At 41.5% G+C, this 24,070-nt stretch overlaps 2 protein-coding genes across 5 annotated transcripts in view; one reads left to right on the top strand and one right to left on the bottom strand.

Moving 5' to 3' along the window:
• BTBD7 (BTB domain containing 7) overlaps positions 1 to 22,498 on the bottom strand; it is a 74,249-nt gene extending 51,751 nt beyond the window's left edge. The window contains exons 1-2 of one of the 4 annotated variants that reach the window (XM_083501307.1): positions 22,300 to 22,473; positions 21,278 to 21,516 (exon numbers count right to left, since the gene is read on the bottom strand). The gene's annotated coding sequence lies outside the window, so the exon portion shown is untranslated. Of the gene's footprint in view, positions 1 to 21,277; positions 21,578 to 22,299 lie in introns of all 4 variants that reach the window. The other 3 variants (XM_083501308.1, XR_014525573.1, XM_083501306.1) reach the window with 3 other exon arrangements.
• LOC310706715 (endogenous retrovirus group 3 member 1 Env polyprotein-like) overlaps positions 1 to 24,070 on the top strand; it is an 874,531-nt gene that overhangs the window by 446,570 nt on the left and 403,891 nt on the right. The window lies entirely within an intron of this gene.

Here is a 24,070-nt window from a genome sequence, read left to right as displayed (position 1 = left end):
AGGTGCATTGGCTTCTGCCCATTTCCTAGTCGATAAGATCAGTACTTTATGCCTGTTGGACTTTAGACTCACCCTCAATCCTTCATCCAGCAACTGATCCCAGGGCTCAAGTCCTGGTAAGGCAGCCCTCTACCCTAGCCTGGCTCACAGCCAGACTTCCTATTAGGTAGAATGAGATTCTTGCCTCAGGCTGCTGATTTTGGGTGTCATGAAAGGGCATTATTTAATCTACTGATGTTCTATTTTTACTGCCAGAGAGAGAGGTGCTTCTGGGATTTTTTTTACCTGAAATGCCAAAGTAGCTTGACCAGCCTTGGTTGGGAGGACATCATTTACTGCTCCATTGTAGGCAGAAATATGTATTGAACCACCCTTGCCAGACATGGGAGGCTATAGCATCAGTTGGCATGGAGACGTACAAAAGATGTTTAGTTTTAGTTTTAACTAGCGTTTAGTTTTAACTTACAACTAAAGACATGGTTGTAACCTCTATTTCATACAGGTGGAAATTCCTTTTGCCATTTTGAAAAGATAGGGTTTTTTCTCTCTTGCTAAATAAAGAATAGGAGTTCCCCGATTAAACGTGGTTAGTTTGAGAAAAACTCCCAAGCTAATGACTCAACTATGCTCTTGTCCCTTCTCTGGATGGAAGAAATCAACACAGTCTGTTAGCATTATCACCGCTACAGTCTGAATACTTTAAAAAGGAGCAAAGGTGAAAGGCTACTCAACTCAATGTTCTTCTTACAAGGACCTCTTATGTGTGCCGGATGAGCTGATACCCTCCCCCCTTGCACAGTTATTTCAATGGTGATAAAAGACCAGTGAAAAAACACACTGATAACTGCCTTGCGAGATCAAGGTCCATCTAGCCCAGTCACTAAACAATGTTAATATACCAGAGTGAATTCGTCACTGTCACAATAGCAATAGCTACAATTCCTGTGGCAATTAGGAAAATATGTCCATGGCCAAAGTTATTCACTAACCAGTCCCTGATGTTACATAGCAGCGCTATAACAATATACAGAAAGCTTCCCTTAAAGTGGCTACTCACTAATGTGGTGAGCAATTCTTCAGAGAAACTCACCAGACACACAGCTTAGGCTCTCTCTTGACTAGGGATTCACTTTCCCCTCTGTCACCCCATGACATGATAAGGGTGACAAGAGGCATAGCTGTCAACTTACAGATTTGAAAACAAGGGACCAGCAGCCTTGAAAATAAGGGACCAGCAGCCAAAATAAGGGACCTGCAGCCTCACCTGTTCCAGGCACTCCAGTCTTCCTGTCCTCCTGCAGTCTGGTCAAACTCAGGCTGGGTAGCTTCGAGAACACTGTCCAACCAACTTTGTAACCAGAGGTTCAACTGAATAGAATCTGAATCACATGCACCACAAGGCCTATGCAGTCTCAACTTAAGATGGGTCCTCGGCATGGCTTTGCACTGCAAAGTTTGCAGCAGCACGTGCAACAAAATGGCATCCAGCATTCAAAAACCCCCTCAGCTTGCATTAACTAGCCACACACAAGGCATGCAAGCTCCACCCCCCAGTCGTTCTTAGACTTCTTATTAGGTGAGCAACACAGCGAAGCAACACAGTTGGAGCCTCCCTCCTCCCTGGACGGCAGGGAGGGAGGGAGAGGAGCTGCTTCCTTTGAAATTTAAGGGACATCATTTAAGGGACATTTAAGGGACAGCAGCGGGACATGGCGCTGGAATAAGGGACTGTCCCTTCAAATAAGGGACACTTGACAGCTATGACAAGAGGATATAGCCGCCCTTTCTATATAGAAGCTGCAGACCAAGCAGGAATCACCCATACTGTTACACTGAGGTTTTTTGGCAGGGGCTCAATACAACAAAGACGGTCTGCGTCCCTCCCAGCTTCAAGTTAGAGATGTGGATTGCGCTGGCCATTTGGGCAGCCAGCAGCTTACCACCCCTCAAACAAGATCCTGCCTTTCCCTCTGCGTTACCCTTGGCTGGCCAGCAGGAACACAAGCTCATGCTGCCCTCCCTCAGTTCATGGACTCAGCTAAGGCAGCAAGCTCATGGACATTTATTTGGGAGTAAGCCCCATTGAACACAGTGAGGCTTAGGTTCAAGATGAGCATCTTGGTTTGGCTATTAAGGCCAGCCAGAATTTGTGTAACCCAGCTTTTGACATACAGCACTATAAATGGAGATAAACACCAAAAATTGCATCTGCCTAACTGTAAAGTTGCCTTCAGCCCCAGTTCCAAAATCCCTGCTCCAAAGTTATCATTTATCACACATCAATACTGGAAAAATGAAATGTGCTTGATCACCTAGAAATGCAACAGCAGCACCCAGGAATTTTGACCATTTACTCAATTCTATGTGCAGTGTAATGCTGGCAGTATAAAAAAAATTCCAAGGAGTACTGAAGCCAAGGAATCTGAAATATTTCTCGAGCCCTAGCATCCATGTTTAAAAGTTATCTTCCTTCTGGTCTTCAGTTTTGGGAAGAACATAAAACCACAGCTAGTACCTTTCAATTGATTTCCAAGATGATGGTTATATACCCAACATTTTAGCTCACGTTTACTGCTAACTGAAACACGAGGAGGTACCAATTCCTCCCAAATACAATACTCAGCACATAACAAATGTACATGATTCGTGCCACAATAAATATGCAAATTACTCTCCCACAAATTGTTAACAGCTTTTCAGTGTGGTACTTAAAAAAAAATTAGTTGCATGCAAAACAGTAGAAATCTCTATTTGGGGAAGATGAATTTAAATAAGAAAGACAAACTGTAATATGTCAGCACCTAGGTCTGCAAAACAGCAAACATCTCAGGTTCCCACCATTCCACAACTTTAGAATGTCTAAGGAAACTGGCAATAATCTGAGGCATCTGGGCTTATAGCCAGGAGTCCCCAGCCTAACAAAAGCTCTGTGTACAACTGGGCTTTGGGTAACAGCCATGCTTTTGTATACAAGTTTCCTCTCAACACCAGCATTTTCATACTATTTTCCACTAGGACTTCAAAGAGATTAAATGACAAGGTGCAAAACAAAAAATGAATATTGTGCAGCCAAATACTTCAAACTTCTGTTTCTTCCAAAAATGGGTATTCTCAGAAGAATAATGAAACAGCCAAATCTTCAGAGTATGCAAAGCCTGTTAATGTGTGAACTAACGTTATTTAGACAGATTGGCTTTTAATGTTATAATAATGTGAGAGTCAAAAAGGGAGAGAGGGAAAAGTAATCCAGATGCACTACACTAGATCGTAAATTGCAAAACCTTTTCCTGTTATTAACTTGTTTTGAGAAATTACAAAACAAAAAAACAAGCACTGTGTTCTTCTAGCAGACTATATCCATTATAATAGATCTGCAAACCTTACATTTTCCCATACACATACACGGCTTTGCTTGCTGTTGTGTACATATAACACAACACAAATTGGCCGATACAGGGGTGTCACAGTAGGGTAAAGCCCAATAGGACAAGACCCTAGGACAAGGGTCAGATCTACCATTCTTGCATGGTTCAGAGCTTGGAGAAAAAAGCTGCAAGTGTATTGCAGATGGCCACCAACTTGGATGCCTTTAAGAGAGGATTAGCCAAAACTCAAGGACAAGGAAATCAAGACCTCCTCGTCAACCCAATGGTTATGCTTTGCCTCCAATATCAGAGGCAGTGTGCCTCTAAATACTAGTTGCTGGGAATCACAGGTGGGCAGAATGCTGTTGTGCTTGGGGGATTCCCAGAGGCATCTGTTGGCCACTGTGAGAACAGGATGCTAGACTAGATGGGTCACTGGACTGATCCAGCAGGGCTTTTCTTATGTTCTTACTGTTCACACTCTCATACAATAGACCTGAGACACATGTTCCCAAAAGGTTGATGACTACTGTGGTATAACTTTAGCTTATAGTGGTTGTTTTGAACTGATGCCACTAGTCTTTGTCCTCACTTAAGTTGGGAATTGATTTGTGCCTCCACACTCCAAATTCTGTTCAGTTCATCTAGTGGAGGTAATAATTTGTCCCTTAACTGCTTATAATAAATTGAGATCTGTTTTTCCAGCTGCCTAGATATTTCAAGATTGCCCAGAGATGGTATATCTGAATGTATGGCCAAATGCAGCAGGGTAACAATCTAAAATTATCTTTTAATATTCTCCAATGTCGCAAGCACCTTCTGGAGAGCCAAGTGCCTCACATCTTTCCTGGCCCAAATTTTTCCATGTAAAAAACTAACTTGATTTTAAAGCCCTGAATTGGTGCTGTCTAGTGAGGATATGGATGCAATTTATGGTTGCCAGTTAAGCTTTTTTGTTCAACTTTTGTTGAATACTGCCTGTATAGTACATTGAATAAGATGAGTAAAACCAAGATCAATGTAAACTAAGTGAAAGATTGTATTTTTCTAGTCTGACTAAACTAGAAAAAGCTGGATAAGAAGTAGATAAGAAACTTGGGGAATAATCAGGTGCATTCATTCCCCCTTGGAACTCAAACCATCTCTGTAGTCTCAGAAAATTTCCTGTCCCTCCATTCCTCTAAAGCTCAGCTGACATTTACAAGATTCACATTTCTGGAAGCAAAGTAGAAGCTAGGGCATGACACACATTGGAGTGAATAAGAATACTAGGGGCTAATGTGCCTCAAGTCTACTCAACTATGTGAATTTTTATTTTCTGGCATCCACTTTAATCTTTAAAGTTAGAAAATGCATGAACTAAGTGAATTATTAGTGTGATTGAAGAGACAGTGATTTCTTATTTTTTCTATAAGATAAAACAGCACCAACCTCTTCTTCCTTGCAAGACCAGCCAAAAGGCATCTTTACCTTTTATAACTTTGTTCCAATTACATGCATGACTACATGTGCTCTGCCAACTTTCCATGTCAGAGAAAATTATCTGTCTCAAAGATTAAATGTCATTAAGTCTGTATATGGTATATAAGATCTATGCAAAGGAATTTTAGTTTCACTGAGCCAATATTTTTCTATAGCACCCCATCTATATTTCTATGGCACTTCATCTATGCTTCTTTAGCAGAAACATCTTTAGCATAAACACACCAATTTATAACTGGGTTGACAAACAGCAGTACAATGGGTAAATATTTCTTAAATGAACCCATTCCCCACAAGCAAACAATTTTAACACTTCATTAATGCTAGAGTGAGGCAACACACACACACACACCCTCTGTACACCCTACTAAAAAGTCAATGAAATGACTCATAGAATCTTAGTACCTTTTCTACTATTTCATGTCACACAATGCCTACAGTATACAACCCAAGTTTCCTTAAGTAGAGGGTGCCAATTCTCTGCTTAAAAATCTAAATGTTCCTGAAATTTGTCCTATGCAAATCCTGTATGTGGGTGCCAATGCATTCTTGCATTTATCTCCATTAAGGGATCTTTCACTTTTCAGCCCTCCAAATATCATTTTTTATTACCCATTAATACTTAAAGACAGAGGATCCTATTTACAACCCAGTTCTCTATCTCCCCCCCCCCCCATTTTCTTTACCAGGCAATATGGAGCAGAGTTCCATTCAGATACTACATTTCTTCAAGTTGCATTTCTGGTAGGATTGGAACTAAACACATGTAATCCTTGGCAGAGTGATAGTGTTCATGCAGTGTTTCCTGGATATCCATAGACACTGGCCTCTCATAGTTAATTTTAACTATGTTTGAAGATTGCTTAAACTAAAGGTTCCTTCACAAATTTTAACTTTTACAGAAACTGCATGGCTCAAAGCATGTGTGAACACACTGCAAAACTGGCAATCAGATCATAGTTTGCCTTTATTTATTCTCTAACCACATAACAAACTCCTGCAACCAGAATGCAGGATTCACGTAATGTGCAAGTCTAGAGTTGGTTACTCACTTAGCATTTTAAGCTTATAAGACTACTACCAAGATGGTCACAAAGTGGCTTTCAAAAACAAATATACACACAGAAATTGAAAAACCATGTACAATACAATATAGAAGCATGGGAAGCATTGGGGGGGGGGGGGGAGAGCTCCTTTCAAAGTTTATCATTTGCACCAAAAAGGGGTTGCAAGGTTTTAACCAAAGGCTAATTCTGTCTTTCAATACCATGAGGCTGCAAGTGTGCCGAGATGAGAAATCATGCTTTTAAGAGTTTTAAATGCCACAGTTTACACATTACCCAGCACATTGACCCTGTAATGGTATACGTTATATGATTTCCCCATACTCATTTTCTGTAGGTTGGACATTTATATCTGTTGTTTAAGCATGGTCAATGTCCAGAGAAGATGTGGCTCAGCAATGTCTGGAGGTCCAGAGGTTCCCTACACATGCACCACAGTGTTTTGTTGCATTTGAATTGCTCATCAGCTATCAAAAATAATCTTGGCCTAGTTTTAAAAGCCTGTATGACAACAAATGACATCATTGTTATATACTAGTAAGTGATTCAATACTCAAGTACCCATGACTGCGGAATGAATGTCCAACACACCACTTTAAAAAGGAAACTATATTTACAATCAATGTTATAAGAAACTAAAGGAATTCACTGATCAAGAAAAATGAATTACTTAGCAGTTCCATCTTATACATGTCTACTTAAGCTCCACTGAGTTGCATGGGGCTTACATATAAATAAGATGCATAGAATTGCAGCCAAAGAGTAATTTTACCTGCTGAGAATTCAACTCGGATATTTGTTTAATTTCTTGGTCCACCAAGAGGAAATTATATATTTCAATTTGCATCAGGTGGACCTCCCTGTAATTCTGAAATGAACCTTAGCTTGAAGGAAAAAATAAACTTGGGAAAATAAACCTCAAATGAAAATTATTTATGAATTAGCATAGAAATGGTAATTACGCTCTTACTGAACTACTTTCCATTTAAGTATAACTATATGCTTCACACTAATATTGTGATGGCATAGTTCACAAAGTATTTCCTTCCAAATCTCAAAATTCCAGAACTGATGCAACCAAAATTACAGCCCTTTATGTCCCACTTATTTTGATGGTAAGGTTAGAAACAGTAAGCATAGCTGATTTTGACTGATTTGTGGCTAATCCACTGAAGTCTGTGCATATGGCTCTTTACAGACCACTGGTCACCAGTGGGAAATAAGAGACATTTCTACCATTTGCAGAGGATTATCTGGCTTGTCTTTTGCAGTGCTACTGTGATCTTTAAATAGATAAACTTTGTTTCAATTGAACAGTGTGGACACTTGATCACCAGCTAAGCTTCCCAGTTCTGCTTATCTTCTCAGAGTGTTCAAGTCACTTTCCTACTCTAGTTTTCTTCCATCCTGTGAAATGAAAACAATTCCTAGTCCATGTAAGAAGCACAGCTGTATACTTGTACAGCTCAAATACAAAGTCATCTCAACTGTCTTGCTTGCATAGCCAATTAATTTAGGCTTGGGAGCTGCTAAACTCTTCAGAATAAACACCTAGAAACTGACCACTTTGTGCATTCTATCACTGCAAAGCAATATTTCTCAAGCTGTCAAGGAGACCCCTTCAGAAACAGCAAGGTGGAAATTGATTTACAAGTCATACTTGAAAAAAAGACTATAAACAGTCAAGGTTCAGGATTTCCAAAAATGTGGGTCACAACAACACAGTAATTGTGATTCTGCAAATGTTGTGAGACAAATATTCTCAGGGGTGCATTCAACACTGGTCAAATTCAGAGTGGACCCATTAAAATTAATAGGCATGGCTAACCTAAGTACATTAATTTCAATGGGTCTACTCTGAGTTTGACTAACGCTGGATACAACTCACAAGACTAGACATGAGGTGGCATTTTTAAAGGTGTGGCAGATTAGGAATTGTGCTGTCTTGCAAGTTGGAAGCAGGCAACTATATTCCATGAGGTTTATAGGCTGGCATTGCTGGAAGAAAGAGCAAGATCAATCTCATCCAACATTCATTTTCCAAAGGTTCTGGGAGTTCACAAGTGTAAGGATAAAGGCGATCACTCTCTCCTGTGGCTCCCAGCAACACTTTATCACCAAAACAAACTTGAGCCTGGAGAGCTCAGTTCCTTAGAGTGCGGTGCTGATAATGCCAAGGTTGCAGGTTTGATCCCCATATGGGACAGCTGCATATTCCTGCATTGCAGGGAGGTTGGACTAGATGATGCTCAGGGTCCCTTTCAACTCTACAATTTGAAGATTATGAACATGGTAGTTCTATTTAGCTAGCATGGCCAACAGCTACCATTAAGCCTATCTTACACTGTTCTTTTTCTAATCCTTTTTTCAAAGCTACCACATGTTCTGCAAGAACACATTAATTATGTGTTCTTTCATCTGCCCTAAACTGATTTTACTGGTTGACCCCAAGATCTGTCGTCACAAGCTGGAGAAACAACTTCTTTCCTCCACAGAGGTTAAAGGAGTGCGAATCACAGTCTCACTACAAAAACCATAGCCTCTTTTAGCCTTTTCTCACAATCAGTTTAAGCCCCCTCAGGACATATGAAGTTAAGATTTCTTGGCCTAATGTATATCACTTCACACTTGCATTTAATCTCATTTGTTATTCCATTGCCCATTCATCCACTGTGTAGAGATCCTTTTAGAGCTCTTTACAGTCTGTTTTGTGTTACGCCACCTTGGCTGTCTCTTAGTGAAGACCGAGGTCATTGGGCCTGAGCGACCACAGCCCTGCCCACCATGAAACCACCATTGGCAGGACTGGCAGCAACAGCAACACATTATGTTTATTAAGAAACTACTTGCTTAAGGTAATATTGTATTCTCTTGCTAATTACGCTGTTTTAAATGTGTGTGGCTGGGGAAACCCAGCCAGATGGACGGGGTACAAGTAATAAATTATTATTATAAATGTGCATTCTGCACTTGACCTCCTTTGTAATGTTTTATTTTGAAACCTTAAGTGAAAATTTTAGTTTCCTAAAATATTGTAGCAAATGTATACAGGCAACAACCATTTCATGCGTGTTCAGAGCATGTGCACCTGTGCACGTGCATATTGCTGCAACCTGGAAGTGGTGGAAATGGGAAGGTAATGGGGCAGGGCAGGCTTACATGTGCTCCGCCAACATATGCGGGGTTCTGGGAAAGCATCCCCATCATTTCCTGTACTTTATATGTGACTTTCTTCTGTAATGTTTGATTCTGGATTGTTTTATTTGATATTGTAATGTAGGTTGTAAACTGCTGTGAGATTCCCACCCCCCTTAAAAATATAAAGTAGTATAGAAATGAAATGATTATTATTATTAATCCTGAAAAATTTGGTAACATCTGCAAACTTGGCTGCCTCACTGTTCACCCCTGATTCCAGTTCATTTATAAATAACTTAAATAATTCAGGTCCCAATATGGATCCTTTGGGACTCCATGGTTTATTTGACTCCATTTGCTAGTCATTTTCTGGATTCCATTGCATTAGTCCTTTACAGCTACAGAGATTGCATAAAGGCCTATTAAATGTCAGGTTCATGAGATCTGGAGATTGCTATTTCACCTTAAAAAACACATCTTTTACGAACGTATTATGTATGGAGCGTGGGCTGCACAATGTGACACATAACAGCAACTTCCAGTTCCCAAGATACTCAAATGGGCTCCTCAGGGACTGTGATGGTTTGAAAGCTCATCTTCTTGACTTTAAAGGTACTTCCTCATAGGTATGTTAATCCTAGCTGCACTGATGCCAGAGATGAGAAACTCAGAACACGACTTTGTTTTCTCTTTTCTTCTCCTCGCTTGCCTTACTGAGATGTGCTATTAAACTAAGCTGAAACTGCAAGTATAAAAAAATATATCACTCATTTGGAACAATTTATTGATTTAAGCGCCAGAAAGTTGCCAGGCCAAAGGCTATTTAACCTATAGGTTAAACAGATAGGCAGAAAAAACCAGTGAACTTCTGGCTGCACATTTAATTCTATTTTAGTTTATTCTGTTTCATTTTATTTTTATATCTTGTCCTTCATCCATAGCCACCAGAACTGGTAAGTTATCAAATTTCTGTAATCCAGGCATATATTAAAAGGCTGGCAGAGGGGGGCAGATTTTCAGATTGCATGCTCTAGCTGAGAAGGTCTAATGATGACCTATAGCTCTTTGAGCTTCCCACAAGGATGGCACTACCAGCAAGACCTCCTCAGAAGATCCAAGGTAACAAGTTGCTGGTATGGAGAGAGGTGTTTTCTTAGGTAAGTGGGGCACAGCTTGTTTAGAGCTATGCAAGTCAAAACTAAAACCTTGAATTGGTAGCCAGTGAAAACATTGAAGGGGCAACGTTTTATGGCCTCTCACAGCTGCATTTTGCAGTAGGGGCAACTTCCAAACAGTCTTCAAGGGCAGCCCAAAGTACAGCAAATTGCAATAATCCGAATGGAAAGTTACTAAAGCGTGGATCACAATGGCCACCCTTTCCCGGTCTAGGAATAGCTGTAGCAGGTGAACCAGTCACAAATGGAAAGAAACTCTCCACCCACTGAAAACACCTGGATGTCAAGTGACAAGGTGGAATCCAGGAGCACCATTAGACTATGGACCTCATCTTTCAGGGGGAATTCAACCCAATTGAGCACAGATCTTGTACCTAATTCTCAGACATGGAACTACCAGTCTACAATGCCTCCATTTTGCCAAGATTCAGCTTCAGTTTGTTGGTCCTCGTGCAACCCATTATTGCTTCAGACACTGGTCTAGCAAAGGGGTCTAACCGGGTATAGTTTTGTACCTCAAAGTAGAGAGGGTTACACATAATTGCATTCCTATCTTTGCCTTGATTTTCCCTTCCCCTGCTGTTTCCCACACACAAAATCTGGATTAAGCTGCTGAGGCAGGACCTGTCTTTTGCTCATGTTACTTAAAGCATCATGTACATTGTAGGTGCTTATCACTGACAAGGAAACAGTAATCTTGTCTTAATATTGCATTTATCCAAGTTCAAGGAGCAATCTAGAAGCTATTTTCTTAATGGAATAGTGAGGAAAAACTTAACAAATAGGACATTTTCTGTTAGCATACCAAATGTCTCATTTTGTTTTGTCTTGGTATGAGCTCAGCGTACTAGCTCAGACCCTGTCACTTTGAAAAATAATTCTCAGTACAAATATGCAACTTTATAGACAAATAAAGGGCACTTTGAAGGAACAAACTCAACAGATAAGATCCCTAGACACATTAAGGACTCCCAGCCCATTAACTAAACATGGCAAATTACGATCAAACACCGTACAGTTCTACAACAATCTGTCAGAATTGTTTTAGAAGCACATAGTTGAGAGACTAGACTGTTTTGACAAAGACATCTCATTCTGTCTGTCTGCATTCTCTTTAAAGGGTTTTAAAGCAAGGAAACCAACTCCAGACCTTTAGTATATTAGGTTTAAAGCCGACACTTATAAGTACTGATGTTTTCCGAAAGTCAAAAACAGAATGGCTGGAGGAGTTCCGCCAGTTCTGAAAATTATAGTTCTGTCAGCTCCGAGGACTGTAGTGACAAAGTCCTGTGACACTCGCAAAAGATCTTGCAAGGGTCAGATTCTAAAGCATTTGCAGCACAATTCTACACATGTCTACTCAGAAGCAAATCCCACTGAATTTAATGGTGTTTACTCCCAGGTATGCATATTGCTAAATATTCAGTCATGATTCATTTAGGAAAAGACATTACAAGATGTAGATTACCATAATGGTCACTAAACTCTTCTCAAAGATGGGATGTTTTGGCAGCTGTCAGTAGCAACTGCAGCGGGGAGTGGGAAAGCAGGAGGGGGAAGTGACCATGCCATATGACTAGCAAAGAGACCAAAGCCAACTCAGCAATATTGCAGCCATATTAGTCAGGGTAAACTGGCCTACTGATTAAAGTAAGCTCATGTCAGCAGGCATAACTGTGCCCATTTTGTAGAAATGCAACCTATGGCACTAGACACTTCTCACAAATGTCAGAATCTGATTCCTCTTCTCTAACATACATGATGTTTAAGACTATTCATACTTGAAAGTGGGAGGAATTTTTCAATTTTTAAAAAAATTGTGACAGTTTTAGTAGTCAAATGATTGAAGTTTTTCTTATTTCCTATCCTGTTGCCTTGACTCTTCCAATTCTACCATCACATATTTTGGGCTGGAAAATCTGTCTTTGAGCACACATGTGGCTGCTTTTCAGCAGCCATCACAACTGGACACAACCAATCAAGTAAAAACCAACATACCCAAGTATTTAAGCCACAAGCAGAGAAGAGGAACTAACAACGCTCCATGCCTGAGATGGCTGCAGGACAGTTAGCTGCAAATGATTAAAAATGAGGAATGTAATGTGTTGTTGGAAACACATCAGTAGGTTTTCTTAACAAGACAGGAACTGGTCTCATGTTCTACATACTGTGTAAGAAGCTTTATGGAACATCTTGGCTGCACCTACAATATGCTTGCAATAAATGCTATATAATCAACTTGTTGACAACAGAAATATTTACATGGGATGCTTAATTTGGCAGGGACAGTTCCTTATCGAGCTCTTTTTTCCAGTCATCTTCTCTTGACAGGAAACGTTTTCACATATGCCAATACTACAAAAAATTGCTACTTAAATGCCATTTATATCCAGATTTTTGGCATTTGGGAGCCGAAACGTTCGAAAATGGAGCCGTTCAACAACCAAGGTTTGACTGTACTCACTTGCCATGGCAAGTGTGCTGCTGCCATTTTTCTTCCAGCCTTGGAGTTGCAGAGACAGGCAGGGATCATTCTGGCAGGTATGCAATAATCCCTGCCTCTTCCCCAGCTCAAAAGTTGGGAGGAATGCTGAGAGCTCTTTAGCTACTAGGCTGCTTGGAAAACTCAAATGTACAGTCTGTGTCACCCTTGCCTGCTTTGGAGAAGAGGAAACTAGAGAAAGTGGAAGATTTTTGCTAATGCATGACTGAGGTGACTAGGCACTTGGGCAAACTCTACAACACATTTTCCCATCTCAAGTACTCACCTGAGACAGCCAAGCCAACAAGGGGAGGGGCAGCTGACCATAACTTTTGGTTTGACACTGCTAAGGCCGGTCAAGAACTGGGGGCGACTGAACATGTAGCTTTGGAGGTGGGATGAAATATGAATGCAAATTGAAAAAAGGAGAAGAAACCAAACACTTGTCAAATTAGGATTTTATGGCAGATTATAGTGGCTTGGTCCCTGCTCCTGACAACCTAGCAGTTCGAAAGTACGTCAAAGTGCAAGTAGATAAATAGGTACCACTCCGGTGGGAAGGTAAACGGCATTTCCGTGCACTGCTGTGGTTTGCCAGAAGCGGCTTAGTCATGCTGGCCACATGTACGCCGGCTCCCTCGGCCAATAAAGTGAGATGAGCACCGCAACCCCAGAGTCGGTCACGACTGGACCTAATGGTCAGGGGTCCCTTTACCTTTATAGTGGCTAAAAGTGGGAGATGCAAGTCAGGAAGTCCCCAGAACAAACAGCCCCTCAACCAGGAACTCACTTAGGCAAAACATTATTTCAGCATCAACTTCCCATGAGCAACATGGACAGCATACCAGTCTACCTTACAAGCCTCTTGATGGTATACAAATGCCACATGTTTTTAAGAAGAGGTTTTTAAGCAAAGGTTGGGTGGCCATCTCTAATGGATGCTTTAGTTGAGATTCCTGCATTGCAGGGAGTTGGACTAGATGACCCTCAAGTTGCCTTCCAACTCTATGTTATTCACAGATATGCCTTTAGAATAATATATTATTATTCTTATTATTATTCTTAATACCCTCCCATCTGGCTGGGTTTCCCTAGCCTCTCTGGGCAGCTTACAGCACATATAAAAATTTGTAAAACATCAGACATTAAAAATTTCCTGATACAGAGCTGCCTTCAGAAGAATGTATATTTAAGAAATTTTTCAAAGTAGGAGAGAAGAGGCAGAGAAACAAAAGGTTCCCAGTAATTTGATACCAATGTTTAACTTCCGTGCACAACTGAGAATTTAATCATAGAGGTTTTCAGGACAGAGTTCTGTTCCTACAGCTAAAATGACATTAAATGAGTATCAAGTTTTTAATTCTGTTCTGACTGTAGATTGTGTAGTCAAGCATACATAAATATTAGTATCAAATTACTGGAAAAAAAGGTGAATCGGAATGACCTGCTTCCACATTATAATTCAAAATAGTTTGTTATGTATAACTAACATCGGTTTATAAATGAAAATTCAGCTTCAGACAGAAGGCATTCAGTACCCATGACTACCAAACCCATGAAGGTGCTTCTGACAAGGTACCCAACTGGTCTTGCTCCTTGAAACTAAGCAATGTGCATGCCAGCCATGCCCTTTGGACATTATACACTTGGTGCCTGTCTGAAGGGAATCTAGCCACAAACATCCATGTTGTCTAGGGCCCCCTATAGTCCAACACTGACTGCATGTCACCTGCATCAAGGCTGATGCCTACAGAACAAGACTAGTTCATATTGAACAAATGAAGAGGACTGATATGTTTTCAAGTTCACAATTATTTTTTTTGATCATGTGTTTTTAATACGATACTGGAGCCATGAGCTCCAGATAATTTTTAGCACTTTTGGCTGTAAACGGCGTTCCCTCCAAGGGAAAAAGCAGCATCCTTTTACCTGGGTTTTCTACTTCTGGGCAGATAGCTAATAACACATAGCACACCTTACCATTATTTTGGATAGGCACAAATTTCTCCTGCGCTTTGGCAAACGATATTTTTAATGCACTGAAGATGTATGTAGGATGGGTTCTCTGTGTTATGGCCCACAGTGGTAAAACTGCTGTTTCACCAATCTAAGTTTGGAAGTTAATTGTTTGACAAGTGTTGAAGTTTTTAAAAGATGTCCACAATTAACTACTCTAAATTACCTAGTTAATTAAGACACAAGTCACACAGTTAGAAAGTACAATTCACATTAAAAATGTATTAGACAACAGCCCATGCAGATCAAGAATCACTTCTGTTATTTGTAATCACAAGCCCATATCTCTTAGAAACACAGGAAGCTGCCTTATACTAGGTCAAACTATTGATCTGTCTGGCCCAGCATCGTCTGCTCACTTACAGTAGCTCCCTAGAGTCTTAGGAAAGGAGAGAGGACTTTTCCATCACCTATTTCAACTGGCTTTAACTTATTGTCTCAGTAAAAAAGGAACAAAACAAAGAGAAGCTTATCTGTGAAGCTCAGAAATTCAAACAAAAATCCCAGTAGTTGGAAAAGTTATAGTAAATACATGTTGGGATGTTTTAACCGTTGCCCAATTTTATAAAGGAAACTGCCTTCATAACCATTTGCTGAAAATAGCATATAAATATTCTAAATAAAACAGTGCAATAGTGTCATGATTTTAAATTCAACTCATGTATCTGAGAATGTGATTCACTGGGTTGTAATCCAATGAAGTTGCCCTATTAGTGCAATGCCTTCAATTTGCAGAACAGAACATCCCCTCTGTCTCCTTTTCTTGTTACTCTCCCAATGTGCTATAGAGGATTGGGGGAACCCTCAGAACAGAACTGGTGGAGGGGAGGGAGGGGAAGTTTCTTTGGGCAAGCAGAAGTCCATGCAGCAACAGGACAAGTTCACTGGATACAACCCAATCCTTTGAACATTTGAATTTGGCAGTGCCAAGTCTTTTATTCATTCCAACTGATTAATGCTGGGCCATAGCTTTCAGTAAAATTAACAGACATGCAATATTATTTGAAGTGCTGAAAAATATATTTAAAAGGGAAAAAAATTGCTGAATTCTACCTGACTTGAGGCAAGGTTCCAATATGCAAGCTTGGCGAAAAGTGAACTTTCACTTCTCAAGCGTATGTAATTATCAGCTGACATTTATAGTAATTGAACCTTCCTAAAACATTAATTTTAGCTCAACTAGTTTGATTATATTTCAGTCAACTGAAATTAATAGCTGTTTTTAGAAACATCTAAAGATCTGCCACTTCTACTGTCATACCAAAAAGAACACAAACCTAGCCAGACATGCAACATGTCCATCATCATGGGTTGTATACTTCTACTTGTGCAATGCCTGGCACCTATCTACTGTGGCATCCCCTTCCAAGAGACACTCCTGAGGAATTGGGGCGGGGGCTCCAGTACAGAAGGTAAGGTGACTGGCAAAAGCTGGACGCCCCACTTTCCAAAAGGACAAACGGAAAACCACCAACCTTGTGTGACTTAAGCTCTTCCAAATTAAGCTCTTCCAAAATGGGTAAATACAAAAATTGGTATTTAATTACTCATATCACAGTACAAGAGCAGATTCATTTTTATTATTTTTATAGTACATGCTACTTTACAAAACAAAAGGACTGGCCTCTACCCTGAATAGCTGACAAGGCAACTTTTGACAGCAAAAGGATAGGAATATGAGACATCATCATCTTATTTATTTATTTAATAATAATAATAATAATAATAATAATAATAATAATAATAATAATTCCTGCCTTTTTCCCTGATGGCACTATAGGCAATTTACAGAACCACTACAGTTTCAGATGGTGGTCAAAAGGGCTGTAGCCAAACATTTAACAGAAATGGTGAATTTTAAGACAGGTACTAAAGGAAGAGAGGTGACAAAAGTGACATGGAAAGGTGGACAAGGCAAGAGGGAAAATAACGAGGACAGAGTCCCTTAAAAGGACAGAAGAATCTGCAATGGCAGAACCTGAAGGGAACAGGATAGGAAATAAGAACAAAGAGCTAGGGTGGGGCAGTAAGTGCAGAGCCTTAAAGGTAAGGCAAAAGAAATTGTTCTGGATTCAGAATAAGACCTGTACAGGGATTTGAGCAGGGGTATTACACGTTGTTTGCAATGTAGTGCACACCCTGAGTACATTTTCAAGTAGGAAGGTAGAAAAGAAAATATTTAAGTAAACAAGGTAGCTCAAAATGGTCTCAACAGTGAGAATGGTGAATAACTTGGACAGCAGAATCTCAAATAGAGGTGAGAAATATGATAAAGGAATACCAGAAAAGGTTTTCCAGCAGTCAAGGTGAGAAACAACCAAAGCCAGGACCAGAGTTTCAACAAAGGGAACAAAAAGCAAGTTGCTGATATCTGTTGTGTTGTACAGGGGGAATAGACATGATTCAGTAACAGACTGAGTATCAGGAGCAAAAGCCATGTATTTGGGTCCGGATAGGATTGATGCCAATGCATAGAGAGGAAAGGAAAGCTTAGGAAGCCTGGGTGAGCTGTTTGAGATAGTGATGGAACACCTAGGGAGCAGATAAAACAGCTGGAGATAAAGAATTGGATACCTGGAGAGGTATAACTGGGTGTCAACACACAGGTAATACGGAAAAACTATATTTTGTTTTGTGTCAACCAGAGGTGGGAAACTGGATCTGACTGGAAGGTCAGATCCAGAAATAGTCAATCCTCTGCGGGCCACCTTGACAGGTGGGAGGATATTTTTGTTGAATTGATTTTTGTTCTAAGAGCTTGTATATGTGTGTTTTATTCTGTTTTCATCATATATACTGCTTTAATGAAGTGGTCTGATAATGATGATGATGATAATAATAATAATAATAATAATAATATCGAAGGCCTGTCAGGGATAATTAGGCCTATAGGCAAAGTATTCCCCACCATTGGTGTGGAGCTGCAAGAGTCCAGGCGTAAAATGCTGATGAAACCCAACCAGGAGTAAGCAAGGTGTTGTATCACCAGTGCTGTACCTATCCACCACCATCAAAAAGAAGGCAAAGACAGATTAAAAAATCTTAATATAGAGCTCATCGAGGTAAACCAGAATAATTATTAATATATAGGTGACTCCTTGTCAGATCTTCCACAGTCGCAGAATTGTATGTGTACACTTAAAAAACAAAGGGTGAATACTACAAATACATCATATACCGTAGATAGTTCAGTTGGTTTGAGCATGGTGCTGATAAGGTTGCAGGTTCGATGCCAGTATGGGATGACTGCATAGCCCTGCATTGCAGGGGGTTGGACTAGATGATCCTCAGGTTCCCTTCCAACTCTACAATTCTGTAAGATCAACTCAACAAGGAAACAATATTGTGCCCTCAATAGGGTACTGCAGCCACTTTGTGGCAAAACTTAGCACATACTATGCTGTGGGAAACTGTATTTCAGCTTAACCTATACCCCAGAGAGGCTGAGAGAAGGGAGAAGAATTTTTTAAGCATTTCGTGCACCGAAAAGAATACTTAAATAATAGAAGCGAACAGAAATGAATCTGAACTTTGCACTTCCAAACCATTAGCCAAGCAAACGATCACTTATAATGTTCTGAATTACATCATGTGAAAATCAGTGAGATCAACACTTCAGTCAAGTTATCAGAAATGCTATTCACAGCAGGCACAGAGCTTGTGTCCCCCCTCCCCCCCCCACTTGCAAGAGCAATGGTTTTGAACTTGGCTAGGGTAGTGGTGGGGAACCTGTAGCCTACAGGCCTCACATAACCTCTGGGAATGTAATCCTGAGGGAAAATAAGTGTTTTCAAATAAATGTCTAGCCCTCATAATTGCAGAGGAAAAGTTAGTAATATACAATGCATAATTTACTGGTGCAATCTGCCACACTGAACTAGTTTCCTATCCCTGTTGTACCACGCAGCCTTGCAAGAAGTGGTTGGGAAGACATACGGATGTACTCCTTTGTTGTCCCATCACAGTTTACCCAATCGTTTAAATGGTGTTTGTGTCGGTTAGAGAAGCCTATTACTACTCTTCTAGGTTTTTTTAAAAGCTTTACCCAGAGGTAATGCCAGGACAGGTCTGATAAGGAGAGTTCCATGTGAGCATGTATTTACTCCTCTCCCACCTCCCCTACTACTAGTTTTCTCTAACTGTAAGAACTGAATCAAAACAGGGGTCCAGTTCTCACAGTGGCCAACAAGATTCCTATAGGAAGCCTGCAAACCGGACCTGCATGCAACAGCAGTCTCTCCTTCTATAGGTTAACCTGACATACTAATTGGCAAACTATGGTTAATGTTAACCTCTAAAACCATTGTTTGCAAACCTCTTTCAAATAGAAACTTCAAACTGTGCTTCGGAGGCAAGCTATAACCATTGTTTGGCAATTCATAACAACAAGAGACTGAGAGGAGATATGATAGCCATCTTAAAATATCTCAAGGGCTGTCACATGGAAGATGAAGCAAGCTTGTTCTCTCCTACTCTGGGGGGTATGACTCGAACCAATGGCTTCAAGTTACAAGAAGGGAAATTCTGACTAAACATCAGAAAAAACTTTCTGATAGCTGTTCCATAGTGGAATGGTCTCCCCTGGGGAAGCTGGGGAATCTCCTTCATTAGAGGTCTTTAAGCAGAGGTTGGATGGTCATCTGTCATGGATTTGCAGTGCAGGGGGTTCGACTAGATGACCCTTGGGGTCCCTTCCAACTCTACGATTCTATGAAATCAGGGATGAAGGAGCATAAAGAGCTACAAGAGTGTTTCCTAAACCATGCGTAAGCACTATCTCTGAACCGAGCTGATATGCTGAGTTTGTTAAAAAGCTCTTTGAACACACTTTTCTCAATGTATAGTCTACTATCAGAAATAAGTTCATGGCAACAAATTTCTACCTAGGAAACAAATGTGATTTGGTTTAACAAACAAGAACTTGATTAGTAGAAGGAGAGTTACTAGATCTTAAAAAAATTATCTACCATGTAAAATGCACTCAATTACTGTTACACAGAAGGTGAGAGAATTAATTAACATTTGCAGAGAGCTACCACATCTTCAATAAATACCGTATATCAAATCTCTAATATAAAAAACACCTTAAATCAAACTATATCTAGGGAGCACAGACAAAGCGGCCACTAATAAATGCAGACTACAAAGGGAGCAAGAATTACAGCAACACAAAGCACAGCTGCTTCCACTGAATGAAATATTTTAACTACCGGTACTTCCAATAAATGACAATGGAAAATGCTACTGGTAATTGTGTTATCCACTACACACCCATGAAAAAAATCATGTTGCAGCAAAATTTATAAAGTACAAGAGAAATGAACTGTATCATCATCATTCTATTCCAAAAGGTGTTTATATCTGCAGTCTGCATCTATAAGCCTTCCCGGCTTTTCTGGATGCTAACAGCATAATAGCCAGCTTTTCTGTATTGCCTTTCATGCTTGAGGATCTCAAGAGTCTACAGAGAGTCTGCCTCAGATACGGATGAGAAACTTTGCGCAAAATGAGAAAAGTCACCCTAGAACCTTGATTCAAGGAAGAAAAAATTATTATGTGATCACAGAACAAGAAAGCTCTATAGACAAAGATAGGATTAATTCAGTGGCATAAGTGTACTACAGTGTGACCTTTGTGAAAAATTAGCTGATCCAAGAGATCCTGAAACAATTGAAATTGTAGCACTAGAGCTTCATATATATTGCACCTCACCAGTGATACAATAGTAAAAAAGATATAAATAAATAAATAAGTCAGTCTCTATAAGGCCCTCGCAAGCATCAATAGGGTAGGGGACTTCAGTTTTGCAGTGCTTCTGAAGTCCACAACAGGCAGAACAGCTTTAAGTAAGATTCTCTCTCTACACTACACTTTGGACTATAATTGCTTACTACATGGTAGATACTAAATGATTTCTAATCACTGAACTCAGCAGTTCCTCTCCATGGTGTGGTGTATTGATTCAATCTCTATCCCAACTTTTAATTAGTGATGGCCAAGTCTGCTAACAAACAAAAAAACCTAACAAATACTGCACAAAGTAAGAGATCAACAACTTCCATATCCATTCCAAACTCCACCAGCAATTTTCAGATAAACTCTAACTATCCTAACAGTCTTTGCACTGCCATCTAAACTTTCTCAGTTTAGATGTTGGCCTCCCTGGAGAGAGAATACCCAAGCTGTGATGTGAAATGGTTGTTATTACCACAAAGCTGTTAAGCAAGACCATTATTGTACCATACACAAGCAAAACTAATGAGGTGTCATCTAGAAGAAACACAATTACCTCTGTCAGGGAGGTTGAAAGAATAAACTCGCTCCAAGTAAACACTGAGCTGTCTTTTTTTTTTTTTTACAATTTATCACTCATTTTCACAACTCTAAAAAGCAAACCTGAACTGAAAAATAATGAGTTGCTTAATGCTTCTGAGCTTAAATCCACAGGAAAGAGAACAAATGAATAGAAAGGGGGGGGGCTGCATTTTGGATACACACATCCAGAACACACAAATCACACTCTGACTCTTCCATGCCAGTTCTTTGCAGACTTACAGCACAATCATGTCTGTGTTTATTCAGGAATAAATCCCACTACGTTCAATAGGGCTTAGTCCAATGTGCCTGTGTTAAGGCTACAGACTTCTTCAGACAGACGAAAGAATGCAAGCGGGCGCAAGATCTTCCTGTGCTGCGATGTTATTATGGAAGGCCCACTACAAATCATATCCTTTTGGGAAGAGCTCTCTGCTTTGGCACTTCGGTGCCAACTTAAAAGAGTAAGGAAGAAGAGTCTGTGCAAGTACAAAGCAGAGAGAGAGAGAGAAAACTTGGACCCAGGTCCACATTCGAACACTATGAATCCCGAATTATTGCAAAGGATACCGAAAAGGGGAAAGTTGTGGAGGGGCGGGGGGAGGAGGGAGAGAGAGAAAGAGAAAGAAAGAAAGAAAGAGAAAGAATTAGCATACCAAACCCTAGTTTAGGATGTCAAATGCTCAGGACCCATCTCCCTTTAAAAAAAGTAAGGGAGCCGGGCAAAAAAGCAAAGCCCGAGGACGTGAAAGGGAGCGGGGGGATGAGCTTGTGGGTCACCCCGGGGGATAAAGAGGCAAAGGATAAAAGGGGGAAGATTCAAAGGGCGGGCGTTCGCCACAAGTGTAAAAAGAAAGAAGCTGTCAAGGAGCGCACCGCCGGGGCTCCGAAGTGTGTCTGGCGAAGTAAAGTGGCCGTCGGAAGAAGAGAGGCGAGCGCTCGCCGGGAGCCTCGGGCATTTGGGGGGGGGGTCGCCTGTCTCCCCAGACCCTCGCCTGGGTTTTGAGGGAGGGAAGCACCGGGGCGGAACTCGCTGCCACCCAAACGCCGGGGACAGGAGCGCAGGGGCAGGAGACCGGGGTTTGCCTAGAGGCAGCGGAGGGAGGCGGACGAGGACGGCGGCGGTGGAGCGGGGCATCCCCCATAGGGCCCGGGGAAAGGGAGGGGAGATTCGGGGGGCTACATAACAACCCCCCCTCCGCGCCATACACACGCCTCGCAAGTGCCCCTCTGGACCCCCTTCCCCTCCTCCCTGCTCTCACCGAGCGCGTCTTTCAGCTGCAGCCCGGAGCCTCCATGATCCCTGGCTGGGCTGCAGGGGCCGGCCCGCCTCAGCGGCTCTCGCTACTACCCCCTCCTCGGTCTGCTCCGGCCGCCGCCGCGGCCGCCATTTTGAGCCACAGACTCCGGCCAGACTCGTTCGGGAGGAGGAGGAGGAGGGAGGAGGAGGAGGAGCGGGAGAGGGGGGGAGGCGGGAGGAGCGAGCACGGAGCATGCGCAGCGTCGCCCTGGACACGTGGTGCACTGAGGGAGGGAGGGAAGCGGCAAGGAGAAGTTGCCCGCGAAGAGGCGCTGGGTGGGTTTCCCGTGCACGTCGGAACGCAGGGAAATGCTTTACGCCGAGTCAGGCCGCTGGTTCTCCGGGGTTTGAGCCAGAGGCGGAGTCTCTCTCTCTCTTTCCCCCCAGCCTTTCCTGGGGATTGAACGAGGGGCTTCCAGCGCGCAAAGGGCTGGCTCTGCGCGGCGCTTCTTACTCGCCAGTAAAGCGCGCGCAGGAGTGCGCTTGACATGCAGAGCGCGATCGTATGCACACTTTCCAGTGCACCTTCCTGTCACTGTCAAGGTTATGTCTCTGCTTTTTAAGATGCTGTCTGTTGGGAAACTTATCAAACACCAAAGAACAGACAAGTGTCTCCAGCTATATTTCCCACAATGCTGCTGGCAGAGGTCACACACCACACATTTAAAGCACATGGCATCCCCTCTCCCAAATACCTCTGGGAATGATAGTTAAGAGCAGGTGCGGGAATTGTAGCTCTGTAAGGATAAACTCTTAGGGGAAGCAATTTGCTTTAAATATATGGTGTGAGTGTGACCAAAGTAATCTGCTTCAGGGCATTTTGAGAAGTTAAAATGGGTAGGCTCCAGTTACTACCCATGAAGAAAGAAAAAAACAATTTAAAGAAGGTCCCTGGACTCAGCAGTAGACTCTGCTAGGGTATTGAGGCTCTGGCATTGACCAAGGATGCCAGGTATTGGTGGAAGTAAATTGTCAGGTAGAAGCAGATACTTAATTTAAAAGTGCTTCCTAATTGAGGTTTTCTTTTTTAAAAAATCAGGCATGTGACACCTATGAGCCACCCACAAGCTGCCAGCTCCCACTTCTAGTCCAAACTTCAGAGCAGGACTTCCAGGTTCACTGATGGTGTCATATTCTAAAACAGGGACTATAGGCCTTGCAATCTGCCTCTAACCAACCCCACCTGCCTGCCTTCTTACTTAACATCCATTGCAGGGGATGACAATGGCTTTCAGCTTCCTCCTCAATCTCAGTGTTGCCTTTGTAGAACTCCATAGGGAAGATGATGGGGGCAAAACTAGAATTGGTTGGCTCTGCCCATCATAGGGTTCTGGGAACACCTACAGATGAACTCCCTGCCTCCAGAAGCGGTTTAGTCATTCTGGCCACATGACCTGGAAAGCTATCTGTGGACAAATGCCAGCTCCCTTGGCCTGAAGCAAGATGAGTGCCACACCCCATTGTCGCTTTTGACTGGACTTAACTGTCCAGGGGTCCTTGTACCTTTACTTCTTTTTCTTTTTCTTTTTACCTTCCAGTGTGTATGAATAGATTCCATGTCCGGCTGTTCTTTACATCCATTTTTCAAGACATGTCTTTGCATATGTTAGGCAGCTATGTGGTTGCATCCTAAATCCAGAGGCCAATCAAGCAAAACATTTTACTTAAGTCTTTAGTCCAGAAGGATTGCTTAACAGCACTAAGAAATATAAAACTTAAATTAAGGCTGCAAC

Source organism: Podarcis liolepis (assembly GCF_965112155.1).
Source record: "Podarcis liolepis genome assembly, chromosome: 1".
Classification (NCBI taxonomy): Eukaryota; Metazoa; Chordata; class Lepidosauria; order Squamata; family Lacertidae; genus Podarcis; species Podarcis liolepis.
This window is presented reverse-complemented; position numbering and strand designations above follow the sequence as displayed.